The sequence below is a fragment of the Nannospalax galili genome, unplaced genomic scaffold (assembly GCF_000622305.1).
Source record: "Nannospalax galili isolate Female #2095 unplaced genomic scaffold, S.galili_v1.0 scaffold646, whole genome shotgun sequence".
Lineage (NCBI taxonomy): Eukaryota > Metazoa > Chordata > Mammalia > Rodentia > Spalacidae > Nannospalax > Nannospalax galili.
Window position 1 is genome coordinate 2919270 of NW_008355279.1, and position 16868 is coordinate 2936137.

A 16868-nucleotide genomic window follows, 5' to 3' on the forward strand; every position below is an offset into this window, starting at 1 on the left:
GGAAAAGTACAGCTATATCAAGAATGTAAACAGAAATAAAAATGATAGGATTCAATACCCGTCTTTCATTAATAACTTTAAATATAAATGGAATAAACTCCCCAGTCAAAAGACACAGACTAGGTGAATGGGTTAATAAAGAAAACCCATCCTTTTGTTGTCTGAAAGAAACTCATCTCACTTTCAAGGACAGACATTATCTCAAGTGAAAGGATGGGAAAAAATATACCAAGCAAATGGCACTAAGAAAAAAGCAGGCGTAGCAATCCTAATATCTGACAAAATAGACTTTAAACTGAAACTTACCAGAAGAGACAAAGAGGGCTATTTCATTCTGATCAAAGGAACAATCAATCAAGAAGATATTACAATCATGAACATATATTCACCAAACTCTGGTGCACCCAACTTCATAAAAACAATACTACAGGACTTTAAGACCCAGATTAATCGAAACTCATAAATAGTAGGGGACTTCAATACCCCACTGTCTCCATTTGATAGGTCAACAGGGCAGAGAGTTAAAGAGAGACATCTGAATGAAACAATGCCATATATCAAATGGACTTAACAGACATCTACCGAGTATTCCACACAAGCACCAAAGGACATACTTTCTACTCAACACCCCATGGAACCCTCTCCAAAATCGACCACATACTGGGGCACAAAACAAATCTCAACAAATACAAGAAAAATTTAAATAAGTCCATGCATTCCATCAGACTACAACACAACAAAGCTTAAAATCAACAGCAAAAGAAGATGTAGTAACTATATGAACTCCTGGAGATTAAACAACACACTCTTAAATGATAAAAGGGCCAAAGAAGAAAATAAATAAATAAATAAAAGTATTCCTGGAACTAAATGAAAATGATAACACAACAAAACCTCTGAGGCACTTAAAAAGCAATCCTAAGAGGGAAGGTTATAGTTCTAAGTGCCTACATTTAAAAAAAATCAGAAAAAGCATAAATAAATGACTTAACATTGCAACTCAAGACCCCGGAAAGGTAAGAACAAACCAAACCCAAACCCAACAAATAACAAAAATCAGAGCAGAAATTAATGAAATAGGAACAGAGAAAACAATACAAAGAATCAATGAATCTGAGAGCTGGTTCTTTGAAAAAATAAACAATATAGACAGACCCTTAGCCCAATTAACCAAAAGAATTAGAAAGCAAATCCAAATCAACAAAACCAGAGCCAAAAAGGGAAACACCACAACAGACAAGAAAAGATCCAGAACATTATATGAAAATATTTTTAAAATGTATACTCTATTAAATTTAAAAATCTAAAAGAAATGGACAAATTTCTAAATTCATGGAAACCAACAAAGTTAAACCAAGAAGAGATCAACAGCATAAACAGACCCATAACGAATAAGGAAACCGAGACAGTAATACAAAACCTCCAAACTAAAATAATCCCAGGCCAGATGAATTCACAGCAGAACTTTAACAGACCTTCAAAGAAGATCTACAACCAATACTATCTAAATTATTCAGAAAGACAGAATTAGAGGGAGAACTCCCAAACTCCTTCTATGATGCTAGTATTACTCTAATACCAAACCAGGCAAAGACACAACAAAAAAAGAAAACTATAAGCCATGTTTGTTGCTGTTCTCTTCATAATAGCTAAGAAATGGAAACAACCTAAATGTCCCTCAACTGAGGAATGGATGATGAAAATGTGTTACAGTACACAATGGAGTTCTACTCAGTGGTAAAGAAAAATGACATGAAATAAAGTTTGCAGGTAAATGGATGTAACTAGAGACTGTTATACTAAGTGAAATAACAGACTTGGAAAAACAAGCGACATATGTTCTGTCTTACTTTTGGATCCTAGCTCCAAATTCCTAGATTGAAGTATATATCCTGGTGTAACTGCAGGAGCCAGGAAAAGGGAAAGAAACCACAGGGCTAAATGGGAAGAAGGAGCTCCAGAGAGGGAAATAGTAGGAGTTATTAAAGGGAAAATGGGGAAAATGGGAGTACTTTATCTGGGGAGGGAATAGGAAGGGTTATACAGGGGAAGTGAGGGAAAAGATAAATAATGTTTGGATGGTATGAAAAACCAGAGGGAAATTATTAATTCAAAGAACCTACTGAAAATACACACACAATAAATGTATGAATGCATGTGTATAGCTGAAGGCTATATTAAAAAAAAAAAAACAAAAAAAAACCCAAAAAAACCTCAGTGCCAGGCAGGAGATACCTTCCTTCAAGTTGTTGGTCAGGGTAGTCCAGGAGACTCCCAAAATAACCCAGACTATTGCCACAGCCATTGATTGCCTCCCAGAACTTGAAGGTAAGACCCTTTTGCTGAAAACAGGCCACACTTCAGACATAGGACTAAAAGTAATCAAGCTGGAACTGACCTGGAAGCCTCCTCCTTTAAGACTAACTCTCTTGGTATCAGAGGATACTATATAAGCTGCCAATGGAGAAAACCAATCAATGGTCCTACCCAGTTTAAGCCTCATAAACACAACAATGACTTGCCTGGCAAACCATCTCTATTAGTGCAATAGTGGCACTTTTATTTGGGGGGTAATCAACAGTTGTCTAATTGGACTTAAGACCTGCTCAATGGGAGAGAACTCGTGTGGTACTGTAAATGTAGCCAAATACACATGGCTGGAGAGGTCATAAATCCTAGAGAAACACCTACTTTTGTCACATCCCTAGACCAACATAATTTCTTACTGTATTCTAAATATGTATCCTTATATTTTCAGATAAATGTACCTCTTACCACTCATCAACAAAGGTTCTTTTTGCAACAGATGGAGACTATCACAGAGTTACTAAACTAGTCAAATGCAGAGAATAAGTGTCTCTGAAATGTTTAACCCTAAGTGACACATCAATGCAACCTCTACACATAGGATGAAACTCACCTCGAACCAGAGAAGTTTCCTTATGTAGCAGATGGTGACTAATACAGAGACCCAAAATGGACAAATGTGCAGAGGAAAAGAGGCTACAGAGTGATGCTTATCCCTGAATAGGACACTTATTTCAAACCTCTTCCTCCCAAGGCTCAGGGATCATTGTGGAAGAGGATGGGTGCAACGGACCAACCCAGACCGGGGCAGTTTAGTTTGATGGGAACAGGGTCGTCGAGAGGGTGGACAAGGAGTCGGCGAGTGACAAACAGACGTAAAAGGAGCTTGATGAAAGTCTGAGTGTAATTTTCACAGTTGCAAGGTTTGAAATATATACAGCAAAGATTACAAAAAAACGCAGAACAGTCATGCTAAGATTCACAGTTCCAGAGGTGAAAGTAAAACATAATTTTGCCAACATATCTCTCTATCTTATTAACCTGACACTAGACAGTAAATTTTTGTTTTTTTGTGTTTGTTTAACTGTCAGCCTTTTTTACATACTTAAGATTTTGTTTGGCTTTGTCCCAAGTCAGGGTGGCCTTGATTCATTAAGCACTCCATTAGGCACTTCCAACACCAGTGGTGCCAGGTTGTTACTTTTCTAACGATCTGATAACATTCCTTGCTTGTTTGTAGTGGGCCATTAGGGCTTCTAAGTTATTTTAACTCTATAAGTCCCAAAAAGGCTATTTAATGTTAGGGATCCATGAAACCATACTTTTCTCTTATCTTACCAATTTTCAAATACTTTCTATATTTGCTCTTTAATGCTCTCTTATTGATTGTTTATCAAAAGACTCCAAGGTGGTCTTGATCTTACCAATTTATCCATGAATTGTAATGAATAACAAGAAACCCTTCTTCTATCTATATTTATCTATCTACCTTTTTCTTCTAGAAATCTATTATTCCCTGGACTTTCCAGCATTAACTCTATTTAATTACTTCTCACTATGTCAAAAATATCTTTCATTAAAATATCTTTCATTAATAGTGGTGCATCTGAACTAGGATGATTAAAGGATTTCAATAAAGGCAGTGATAGCGGTGCCAAGGACACCAGGCACTTTCTGGGCCCCCAGAAAGCCCAAGATACAGTGACAGAAAAATGATAGCAAGTAAAAGCATGCCAGGTACACTGCATGTTTCTTATCACAACCAATTTCAAGAGGCAACCTTCCTTGAAGTTCCAGCCTCAACCCACGGAGGATCTCACGCGGGCTTCATTGGAGATGGCGTAACAGATGGGGAAAGATATTAAAGAGCCAGAGGGGTAGAGACCACAAGGAAACAGTCTTCCAGACAGCTGGTCAATTACTCCTATTAATTTCAGCAATGATGGCAGCATGAACAAGTCCTATGCAAGCTCAAATCAGACAAAATCCCACCTAGACATGGGAAAGTGAGTAAGAAATCCCAACCTAATCTATGAAACGTTTGGCAATTGATGGCTGCTGCACTGGGGAAAGACAGTGATTTACTGGGATGGGACTCTTGGTGAGCCCAGTGGATGGACCCACGCTGAAGGACAAATCAGACTCTATAGGCCATATTACATATATAAGAGAATATATTAAGGGGGACAGTAAGGGGAACCGTGAGGATAAAGGGATCTAAATACCATCAAACTATACTGTATGAAAATCACAAAAATTAAATTAAAAATATTATATATATATAAAACATTTTCTATGAAAAAAAGACAACAAAATAACAGACATTCTCAGGAACAATACAGTGGACAATAAAGACTGCTGGGCAAAACCTTCCAAATTACTGAGAAAAATCCATTGTAATATTTAATTCAATACTAAATCTATCAGTCAAGCCTGAGGATGCATAAGGACTTTTTGAAATTCTGATTTTACTGATTAGTTATGTCATTCCATACAATTTTAGGTAAATACACTGTGAGAAAATATCCTGGACATGTTAAGCAGATGGCAATGTTGATGAAAACATTCCAAGTATTTAGTTTACATAAAGCAAAAAGGGGCCCAGCTGCCACCATCAGCTCCACAGATTTGTATACCACTGGCATTTAACTAGCATTATTCTCTGGGATCTAAGAATTACAATAACCTTTACCAATTTCATAATCTTCAGAGTAGTGCAAAATTGTTTCCAAAATGTTTCTTTAAAAAATAATCAAACAGGGGTCAAGCAGCTTTCCTGTGTAAGTTTCACGGTACCCACTGCGCCTTGACTCCCCCAGGGTCATTCACCCTCCCAGCTCCCCCACCCCATCTCTCCACCTAGCAGGGGCACTGGCACATTTCTTGGTTTGGCACCCCAGACCTCTGGACAGACCTCTTGGACCCAGACTCCCCACTGCTTCCTGATCACTTGCATACAGTACAACCCAATTCCTCCCTCTAGTTCCTGGGAGCCTCTTCCAAGCCCCACCTCCCTTTGCATCTCTGGGCTGCCCAGCCCCCCAGTTTCCTGGGGCCAGCATCTTTCCTGGAGGGATCCAGTCCTTAGGAGAAAGCCTGAGAGCATCTGATCCTCCTCTGACTTGGGCCTCGGTAGGAACTCCTGAGGAGGAAGAAAAAATCAACTTGGCAGCTCCAATATAAAATCAAAAGAGAGAACCTGAAGTCTAGACCAACCAGCTTATCATGCCCAACAAGTAAACCGCAAAAGGATACAAAGTTTACAAAAAGAAGCAGACCTAAACTTAACAAAGGAAGGCTTGGGTCTCACACAAGAATCAGAAACTACAAAAGAAATCCACATGTCAAAGTCACAGAGAAAAAATAACATGAAAAACACAGATAATATGTCCCCACCAAGCACCAACAGTCCTGTAGAGGAGTACAATGAGAAGAACTCCCTAGAGATTACCCAGGACGCGGAATTCAAAAGAACAATTATAATCATGATTAAAGAATTCAATGAATTTAAAGAATGCAGAAAGAAATCAAAGAACTGAAAGAAGATAGGGATATACTTCTGAATGAGTTCACAAAAGAGCTAGAAATATTGACGAATACTCAGACTGAGATGAAGAAGGAAGTGAAACACTCAATAAGCCAATTAGAAACAACAAAAGAAAGCCTCACCAATAGAATGAATGAAATGGAAAACAGAATATCAAGATTGAAAGACAAAGCTAACAAATTCAATTGCCCAAGCAAAGATTTTGAAAAATTTAAGAAAACGCAAGAATGGGATATGTAGGAATTGTGCTACAAAAGAAATCCACATGTCAAAGTCACAGTGAAAAAAATAATAACATGAAAAACCCAAATAATATATCCCCACAAAGTACCAACAGTCCTGTAGAGGAGTACAGTGAGAATGCCTGAGAGATAACACAGAACATGGAATTCAAAAGAACCTTTATAAGCATGATAAAAGAATTCAGTGAATTTAAAGAACACACAGAAAGAAATCAAAGAACTGAAAGAACATAGGGATAAACTGCTGAATGAATTCACAAAAGAGTTAGAAATACTAAAGAATACTCAGGCTGAAAAGAAGAAGGAAGTGAAACACTCAATAAGCCAATTAGAAACGACAGGAGAAAGCCTCACCAAAAGGATGAATGAAACGGAAAACAAAAGATCAAGATTGGAGGGTAAAGTGGATGAATTAGACCACTCAAGTAAAAATTATGATAAATTTAAGAAAGCACAAGATTGGAATATGCAGGAATTGTGTGGCACCATAAAAAGACAAAACTTATGAATCATAGGCATACCGGAAGGAAAAGAATCTCAGGATGATGATATGGACCAGATCTTCAACAGGATTATAAAAGAAAACTTGCCAAAATTAAAGAAAGACATGCCCATACAAATACAAGAATCATATAGAACACCAAATACACAGGACCAGAAAAGAAACTCCACGGCACATCATAGTAAAAACACTAAATGTACAGAACAAAGAGACAATACTGAAAACTTCAAAAGAAAAACAACAAGTCACATATAAAGGAAAACCCATCAGAACTAGAGCTTACTTTTCAGTGCAAACTATGAAAGCCAGAAGAGCCTGGACCAAAGTATTCCCAGTTCTAAATGACCACAGATGCCAACCCAGATTACTTTACCCAGCCAAAATGTCTATCATATCATGGAAAGAAAAGTCTTCCATGACATAAATAGGCTGAAAGAACTCACGTCCACAAAACCAGCCCTTCACAAAGTTCTTAAAGCAATAACAAGAGCTGAAGAAAGGAACGACTATACCCAAGGGGTTACAGAAAGAAATTCAATGAAGGTATAACTGTGGAAATGGACAGCTATATCAAGAATGTGATCAGAAATAAAAATGATAGGATTCAATACACATCTTTCATTGACAACTTTAAATATCAATGGAGTGAACTCCCCAGTCAAAAGACACAGTTGAATGGATTAATAAAAAAAAAAAAAAAAACATCTTTTTGTTCTCTGCAAGAAATTCATCTCACTTTCAAGGACAGTTACTACCTTAAGATTAAAGGATGGAAAAAAATATATCAAGTGAATGGTACTAAGAAAAAAGCAGGTGTGGCAATTCTAATATCTGACAAAATAGACTTCAAACTAAAACCAATCAGAAGAGATAGAGGGCCACTTCATTCTGACCAAAGGAACAATTGACAATAAGATATTACAATCATGAACATATATTCACCAAACTCTGGTACACTCGACCTCATAAAAACAGTACTACAGGACTTAAGACCAAGATTAATCCCATCATTAATAATAGGGGCTATCAATACCCAATTGTCTCCTTTAGACATGTCAACAGGACATCGAATTAACAGAGAGTCATCTGAATTAAACAATACCATACATCAAATGGGCCTAACAGACATCTACCCAATATTCCACCCAAGCACCAAAGAATATACTTCCTATTCAGTGCCCCATGGAACTTTCTCCAAAATCAACCACATACTGAGGCACAAAATATGCCTCAACAAATACAAAAACATTGAAATAATTCCATGCATTCTATCAGACCACAATGAAGTAAAGCTTAAAATCAACACCAGAAGTGTAGAAGGAAGTGCAGAGCATGCACGCAGCAAGTGCGGTAAAACATCCAGCTGAGGCAAACCTGTGTTCTGCCAAAAGACATAGAGATGGCTGATGCGAAAATGGCCTGATACAGAGAGCCAATGAGGAACAGACACGACCTATCAATGGATCAATGGGACACCAGAAGGGGAGATATAAGGGAGCCCCATATCAACAATAAATGAGTCTGCAGCTGCTCGCACTGCCTGCTTCTCACCTGACTCCCAGTGTCTGTGCCGTGACTCCGTGCCAACTCTACCCCTGCCCAGAGGGCCCCAGGACACCCGCAACCCAGAAGAAACCCTAGTAACTACATGAAAACATGGAGATTAAAGAACACACTCCTGAATGATGAATGGGTCAAAGGAGAAATTAAGAAAGAAATAAAAGTATTCCTGGAACTAAATGAAAAGGACAATACAACACAACAAAACCTCTGGGACACGTTGAAAGCAGTCCTTAGAGGGAAGTTTATAGCTCTAAGTGCATTCATTAAAAAATCACAAAGAGCACAAATAAGTGACTTAATATTGCAACTCAAGACACTTGGAGAGCAATAAATGAGACCCAAACCCAGCAGACAAGAAGAAATAACAAAAATCAGAGCAGAAATTAATGAAAGAAAAACAAAGAAAACAATACAAAGAATCAAAGAATCCAAGAGCTGGTTCTTTGAAAAGATAAACAAGACTGACAGACCTGTAGCCCAGTTAACCAAAACTAAGAAAGAGAACCTCCAAATCAACAAAATCAGAGATGAAAGGGGAAAAAAATATTACAACAGACACCAAAAAGATCCAGAACAGTATAAGGGAATACCTTAAAAACCTATACACTCCCAAATTTGAAAACCTAAAAGAAATGGATGGGTATTTAAAAGCATGGGAATCACCAAAACTAAACCAAGAAGGGATCAACAGCTTAAACAGACCCGTAACACATAAGGAAATTGAAACGGTAATACAAAACCTCCGGACTAAAAAAAGCCCAGGACCAGATGGATTTACAGCAGACTTCTACCAGCTATTTAAAGAAGATCTATCCAATACTACTTAATTTATTGAAAAATATATAAATGGAGGGAGAACTTCCAAATTCCTATGAAGCCAGCATCACTCTATATCCAATACTGCTTAATTTATTCAAAAAGATAGAAATGGAGAGAGAACTTCCAAATTCCTTCTATGAAGCCAGCATCACTCTAATACCCAAATCAAGTAAAGATACAACCAAAAAAGAAGCAATAGACACATATCCTTAATGAGCATAGATCCAATGTACTCAACAAAATTTTTGCAAAACACATACAAACACACATTAAAAACATCATCCACCATAATCAAATTGGCTTTATTCCCTAGATGCAAAGATGATTCAATATGCATAATTCAATAAATTCAATGAAGCATATAAATGGACTTAAAGACAAAACCACACGGTCATTTCAATAGATGCTGAAAAGACCTTTGACAAAATCCAGCAGGCATTCATGTTAAAAGTTCTGGAAGGCACTTTTCTGGAGGGAACATACCTCAACAGAATTAAAGCTATATACAACAAACCTATAGCCAACATCCTTCTAAAAGGAGAAAAACTGGAAACATTCCTACTAAAATCAAGAAACAGACTGGGCTGTGCGATACTATATCTAAGAGAGCCCAAAAATTCCACCAGAAAACTCCTAGAACTGATCAACACTTTCAGTAAAATGGCAGGTTACAAAATCAATCTACAAAAGTCTATAGCCTTTCTATATACAAATAACAAGCAATCAGAGAAAGAGCACATGGAAACACATTCACAATAGCTGCAAAAAATAAAAATAAAATATCTTAAAATAAACTTTACCAAAGATGCCAAAGATCTCTACAGTGAAAATTTTAAGTAGTTAAAGAAAGAGACTGAGGAAAACACCAGGAGATGGAAGGACCACCCATGCTCATGGATTGGAAGAATTAGTATTGTGAAAATGACCATATAGATTCACTATATGGTGAAAAATACATAGATTCACTGCAATCCCAATCAAAACCCCCATGATGTAGGGACCTCCCATGGATTGGAAGAATTAATATTGTGAAAATGACCATCCTGCCAAAAGCGATTTTATAGATTCAATGCAATGCCAATCAAAATCCCAATGACATTCTTTACAGAATTGGAAAAACCATCCTAAGATTCATATGGAAGCACAAGAGACCCCGGATAGCCAAAACAACCCTGAGAACTAAGAGCAATGCTGGGAGGATTACTATACCAGATTTTAAACGATATTACAGAGCTATAGTCATAAAAATAACATGGTACTGGCACAAAAATAGACCCATAGATCAATGGAACAAAATTGAAGACCCAAATATAAGTAATTGCAATTTTAGTCACCTGATATTGGACAAGAGGCCAAGAACATTCACTGGAGGAAAGACAGCATGTTCAGCAAATGGTGCTGGCAAAACTGGATCTCTACCTGTAGAAGAATGAAACTAAACCTCTATCTTTCACCTTGCACAAAAATTAACTCCAAATGGACCAAAGACGTCAATGTGAAGCCTGAAACTCTGAAACTGTTAAAGAAAACGTTGGCAATAACCTACAAGATATAGGTGTAGGAAAGGATTTTCTAAACTGGACATCAATTGCTCAGGAAGATCAAGAATCAACAAATGGGACCTCATTAAACTAAAAAGCTTCTGTATATCAAAAAAAGGAACAAAGCAAGTGAAGAGAAAACCCAAAGAAGGGGAGAAAATCTTCACCAGCAGTACATTTGACAGAGAGTTAACATCCAGAATATGTAACAAACTCAAAAGATAAAGAATCAAGAAAGGAAGTAACCCAATTAAAAGGTGGGCTAAGGAGCTGAACAGAGTTCTCAAAAGAAGAAATAAAGATGGCTAATAAGCATCTTAAAAGGTTTTCAACCTCACCAGTAATTAGGGAAATGCAAATTAAAACCACTTTAAGATTTCACCTTACCCCAGTCAGACTGGCTAAGATCAAGAGAACAAATGATACCAAATGTTGGAGAGAATGTGGGGAAAGGGGAATGCTCATCCACTGCTGGTCGGGCTGCAAATTTGTTCAACCCCTATGGAAAGCAGTGTGGAGAACTCTTAAAAAACTAGCAATGAACCTACCGTTTGACTCAGTTATACCACTCCTTGGAGTATACCCAAAGAACTCATGCTATTGCAGAGACACTTGTACATCCATGTTTGTTCCTGCTCTTTACACAATAGCTAAGAGATGGAAGCAACCTAGGTGTCCCTCAACTGATGAGTGGATAATGAAAATGTGGTTCATTTATACAATGGAGTTTTACTCAGTAGTAAAGAAAGATGAAATCATGAAATCTGCAGGTAAATGGATGGAACTAGAAACTGTTATGCTAAGTGAAGTAACAGACTCAGAAAAACAAATGACGTATGTTCTCCCTCATATGTGGAACCTAGCATGAAACCCTGATAAGTGAGTATGTATCCAGACATAACTATAGGAACCAGGATAATGAAAAGGTACCAGGGAGGTAAAGGAAAAGAAAGAATCTGAAAGAGAAGAACAGTAGGAAACAGGTGTTAATAAGGGAGATATGGATTAAAATGGGGTTATTTTAAGGGGAAGGGGCGGGAAGGGTATACAAGGAACCTAGGGGATAAAGAAGGAGTTCAGAAAAGGTGGGACCATAGGAGAAAGGTATTATTAAGGGAGAAATGGGAAAAATGGGGGCACTTTAAATGGGGAAACCATGGTGGAAGGGTTAGACAATGCAAGAGATAATGCCTAACGAGTTTTTAAAAAACCAGAGGGAACCATATTAGTCCAACAACCTACTGACAAATTATACATACAACTAGCTCAAGAAACATAATATATGTCTAATCAACATTTATCTGAAAACCATTGGTCATTGCCCAAGCTTTATCTACATGGCACCTGGTTGCCTAAGTTTTATCTACATAGTGCATAGTAATTAAAAGAACAAGACTGATGGAACTTTCTTGGATGTCTAACAGCCATACTTTGAAGCCTATACTAATTTGGTCAGAGGGACTTAAAGGACAGTTTTTGCTCCTTGCCCCTCAAGGTCGACTAAGTTCCAGGGGACTATGGAGCATCTCTCAAATGTCCTGTAACTGTGGTGAATCACCTGTCCTCTTGATCACAGAGGCCACGGAGACCCCACCAGATCGACTTGAACCAGTGTCCAGTCTACAAAGAGGAGGGTGAACTCAGAGGAAACATTTCCTCCATGCTTCCAAGCGAAGCCAGCCACAGTCAAGCAGGACATTTGACTTATGTTCACATAGATGGAACTCATAGAGGAAAGGAGCCAGGGGCTCATCATAAGCCCAACCCGTGACCCCTGAGGAACAGATCCTCAAACAACCTTAAGAGTAAAAATAAACTGGTTTATCTGGGCCAACTGCATGGTCTTAAACACCCAAAAGGAAAGTATAACCAAAGATTAAAGGAATCAATATAATTCTTTAGGAGTCCATGTGTCCCCAACTAAAGGCTACATGTGTCCCAGCCTGCCTGTTTCCTCCAAGGGGCGGGGCCCAATGCGGAGAATTGACTGTGGAGGGGCTTCTAGGAGCCATCTAGGGACAGAAGTGGCAAGCTGCCACGAATGCAAGGTAGCAGACGTGGAGAAAAAGATGGCCCTGGCATCTCAGCTGCGTGGACTAGAGAGGTGGCATTTACCAATCTGGGACAAGACTGCGGGCCCAAGATGCCTGGATGAAAGTTAACGGAGTCTATGGAAGGGCTCAGAAGCGATCTGGAACAGCAGGGCGCAGAGCTGGGTGCCAGGTGTGCATTTCTATGTAAGTCCCCCCATTTACCCCCCTCCCTACCCAAGGGCATAAACCATAATAAATTCACAAAAAAAGATGTTATATGGTTTGTCTGATTGTGCAAGAGACCCCGAGAGAACTTTGGCAACAAAACTGGCGCAGCTGGCAGGGTGGCATTAAAAAGGACAAACCACGGAAGTTTGGAAAAAGCTAGAGAGCTGATGGCGGCACTGATGTGGTTTTTACAATGGATTATAAAATCTGTAACTAAAAAGAGATCAGCCAGGAAGAAGTGTGGGCCACAGCTATGTTGTAAATGTGCGGGTACGATGCGGGTATGTGAAAATTTGTTAAAGGTTATCCAGAGGCTAGAAAACCTTTTACCCCCAAATGGAGTACCCAAAGAGGGGGCGTAGCCACTTTGCAGAATAAAAGCTGTGCCCCAGGCACAGGACACTGAAAAGGCCAGGGAGGTCCTGGCAGACCCAGCTGCAGAACTTGAGTGAGAAAAAAAGGGACACTTTAACTTGTGTAAGGAAAGCATGTCACCCAGGAAACCAGGGAAATTTCCCAGAAGAGAAAATAAGATGACAGGGAAGGAAAATCCACCGCACCAGCTCTACCACCCTCAGGAGCAGCCAGTGCAGATCTGAGCCATGGCTTCAGAGAAACCATGAAACACCCAGGGGTAAGCATGTGCTCAAAGGAGATGTATATACCTGGGGGAAATCTGGGGATAAATTTATTTTAAAGCTATGGCAACAAGTAAGGATTTAGGAGGAAGGAAAGATCATCTCAAGAATTGGCAGAGCCTTTGGCAGTGATGGGCCCACAGTTCAAATGGTATACGTGAAAAGATAAAATGCCTAGGAGCATCAACAGATTCAAAAGAGCAGCAACAGGCGAGCAGGAGCACTCCACACATCAGGCATGCATCAGTCTGAGCATGTTTATTAAAATGAAGCACACAGGAAACCACACTGCTGGGAAACATGGCTTGGGCAGCCTACCTCTGCAGAGCCCTGCCATCCAAGGCACACACAGCTTATTGAGGGATGAGAGTTTGGCAGTAGGTGGGGCAGACAATGAGGATGCTGAAAAAAGCTGCACTGAAATACATGTTAAGATAGAAAATAATCTGAGCTGATTCTCTGTGCTGATTCTCTTTTGAAAGTTAAAGTCATTGTGCAAGAAGAGCTTAAATTTGTAAGTAACTTTGACAGTGGTGATGTGGTATAAAGATTAATGTGTTTCTAAAATATATATAGTAACCCCAAAAAGAATACAATAGGTAATCCATTTAACAGGAAATTCAGGCTCTACTAATATTATCTCCTTTTATAATGACAGGCTAATTAATCACTCTTCATCTGAGGGAAGAAAATCAGCCTTCTTGAAAGGGAAGAAATTTTAGGTTGTATGACAGCTTCAATTAAACTTCACTTGAACTTTCATATTAAATGTATTATTTTTAAAGAGCATCTTCAAGTTACTTCTAGCAGTCTAACAGTGTTGCAGGCCTGCTTCCTCCCTTAGTCTAATCTAGCCATCCCAACTGTGAGTTAACGCAGCCCAGAAGGAGAAAGCAGGTTTTACAGTCCATAAGCATGGCTGGGTACACCCGTCAGAGATTCGGGCATTACCCAGCTTGATCAGTGTGGAAGCTTCAAATCCCTCATAGAAGTAAGTGTGAAATTCTATCCCCTCCAATCACACCTTCTAAATGGCTACAACTAGGTTTCTCTCTCCCAGGTCACATCCTTTGGCTCCCTGCTCCAGTCATCAGCCAAGCATACTGTACTATACTACCCTCTCTTGTTCCCCAGCCACACAAATGAGGCTTAATTAAGAAACAGGCACTCCTTGTGATGTGGTTCTTATTTTATTCTGGTTTGTGTAATTAGGGATTTGGAGTAGCTACTGAAAGACTTTTGGAGGAGGCAAGAAATAAATGCATACACACATAGAAGGTAACAACTTTAAGCTATAGGTATAAGGACTATCCTGACCAATTTCACCCCTCTAAGATATACATGCAGATTCATACATCCCTAGTTCTTTTCAGATACCAATGTTTAAATCTATCATTATACAGTCAATTGTTTGGTATGAAATGATCACTTACAAGTACGCCAAGAACCTCAGAGAATCACACATTAAGCAAAGGTACCCCATAAACTGGAAGGAAAACTACAGTTTCACCCAGGACAAGACTTCAGGTTTCTAAATCTCCTGGGAGCAACTCCTCCTTGCATTGAACTGTGTGGTGTTGGGACTGGATTAGGACTGGGTCACAGAGAGTTAAAAACTAGAATAAGCTCAAAAAGCAAAAGGCAGCATGGGGGTGCTGGGTGCCAGAGAGAACGGGTAAGTCTGCAAGGGGGCTGGTCCTTCATAGACAGAACTATATTTTGTGTGTGCCATCCACCATCCCTGTCCTTCTTCTGTAAATATTCCTCAAAATACACCTCAAGGCATAGGAAATAGTGACAACCAGAACTTCATCTCAGGAGCAAGTCTACTCATCTTTCTAGAGGGAGGATCGGGATAAGCAGCAGCCATCGTGACTGTGGTTTTCACCCTTAGCCTATCTCCTATGTCCTTCATAGCCAACAAACACGCTCACATCAACCAACCACTTCTTTCAAATGTGTATCAACAATGACAGCAGTCAATCTTTCTGACATGAAAAAATGGGAATCTGTTTTCACTTTTTAAATTATCAGCAAGTGGATAATTTTTCACATTAATATTTCTTTTTGGTGAATTATCTATTCATTACTTGTTTTTTTTCTTTCTTTGGGGGGCACGGGCAAACAGTTGGCAAGGTTTTTAATTGAGAAGTGGAATGTCAGCTCCCTGCAGCAGGGAATAGTCCGAAAATATGTTGCCTTGGCTTTTTAAAACAGATTTTATTTTTATTTATGTGTATGGGGGAAGGAGTATATGGGCACATATATATGAGTGCCCACAGAGGCTAATGGAGGGTATTGGATCCCTTGGATGCGGAATTATAGGAGGTTGTAAGTCATCCCACTTGGGTGCTAGAAACTGAACTCTGATTTTCCACAAGAACAGCAAGAGCACTTAACCACTAAGCCATCTCTCCAGTCCCCTACCTACCCTTTCTTTTATAAATTGGGTTTTACTTTTCAGGCTAAAATATTTTGAATGTAAGAATATATTACTCTATTATTCAGGCTACTAATCTTTTCCCATTAGACATCTGACCATTCTCAAATTTATATTTACAGTTTAAATGCTTTATACTAGAAAAGAAAATAAAGTCACAGTTCACCATATTAAGCTAGAGAAAGATGAACTGATTGCTGTGGTCTATGTGCTATTACCTAACCCATTCATATGTTGAGATCTAATTCCCAATGCAACAGTATTAACAAGTGAGGCCTCTGGAAGTGACTGGGTCTGGACAGAATTTACATACTTATAAAAAGGGACTATGGGGGGCTATGGAGCTGGAGAGATGGCTCAGCCGTTAAGAGCACTGGCTGCTCTTGCAGAGGGCCCAAGTTAGATTCCCAGCACCCACATGGTAGCTAACAACCATTAGTAAATCCAGGTCCAGGGGATTCAACACCCTCTTCTGACCTTTGTGGGCACTGCATGACACAGGTACACTTACACACATGCAGGCAATACACTCATACACGTAAAAAATAAAAATAAAATATTAAAAAATAAATAATGCAAAACACCAATAGCAAAAACCTTGAACTAAACCAGGCTGGTCTCAACTTGTGTGACTCCTCTGGCCTCTGCCTCCCAGGTGCTGGCATTGTAGGTACATGTACCATGCCTGTCTTTTCAGTCCCATTTATGAAGGGTATAGTATTTGCATATAACCTATGCATATGTTCCCATATACTTTAAATCATCTCTGCATTACTTATAATAATAAAATGTAAATGCTATGTAAATAGTTGTTATATTGTGTTATTTAGGGAATGATGACAAGGAAAAATTATGTACATACTTAATACACGGTTCTTTTTCTCACTTTTTCTTTCTTTTAAAAAAACAAGCTAAGCCGGGCCTGGTGGCGCACTCCTTTAATCCCAGCACTCGGGAGGCAGAGGCAGGTGGATCTCTGTGAGTTCAAGGCCATCCTGGTCTACATAG

At 39.0% G+C, this 16868-nt stretch overlaps 1 protein-coding gene across 2 annotated transcripts in view; it reads right to left on the reverse strand.

Moving 5' to 3' along the window:
• The window catches only part of Fig4 (FIG4 phosphoinositide 5-phosphatase), a 184493-nt gene that overhangs the window by 160708 nt on the left and 6917 nt on the right, over positions 1–16868 (reverse strand). The gene's annotated exons all lie outside the window — the stretch shown is intronic.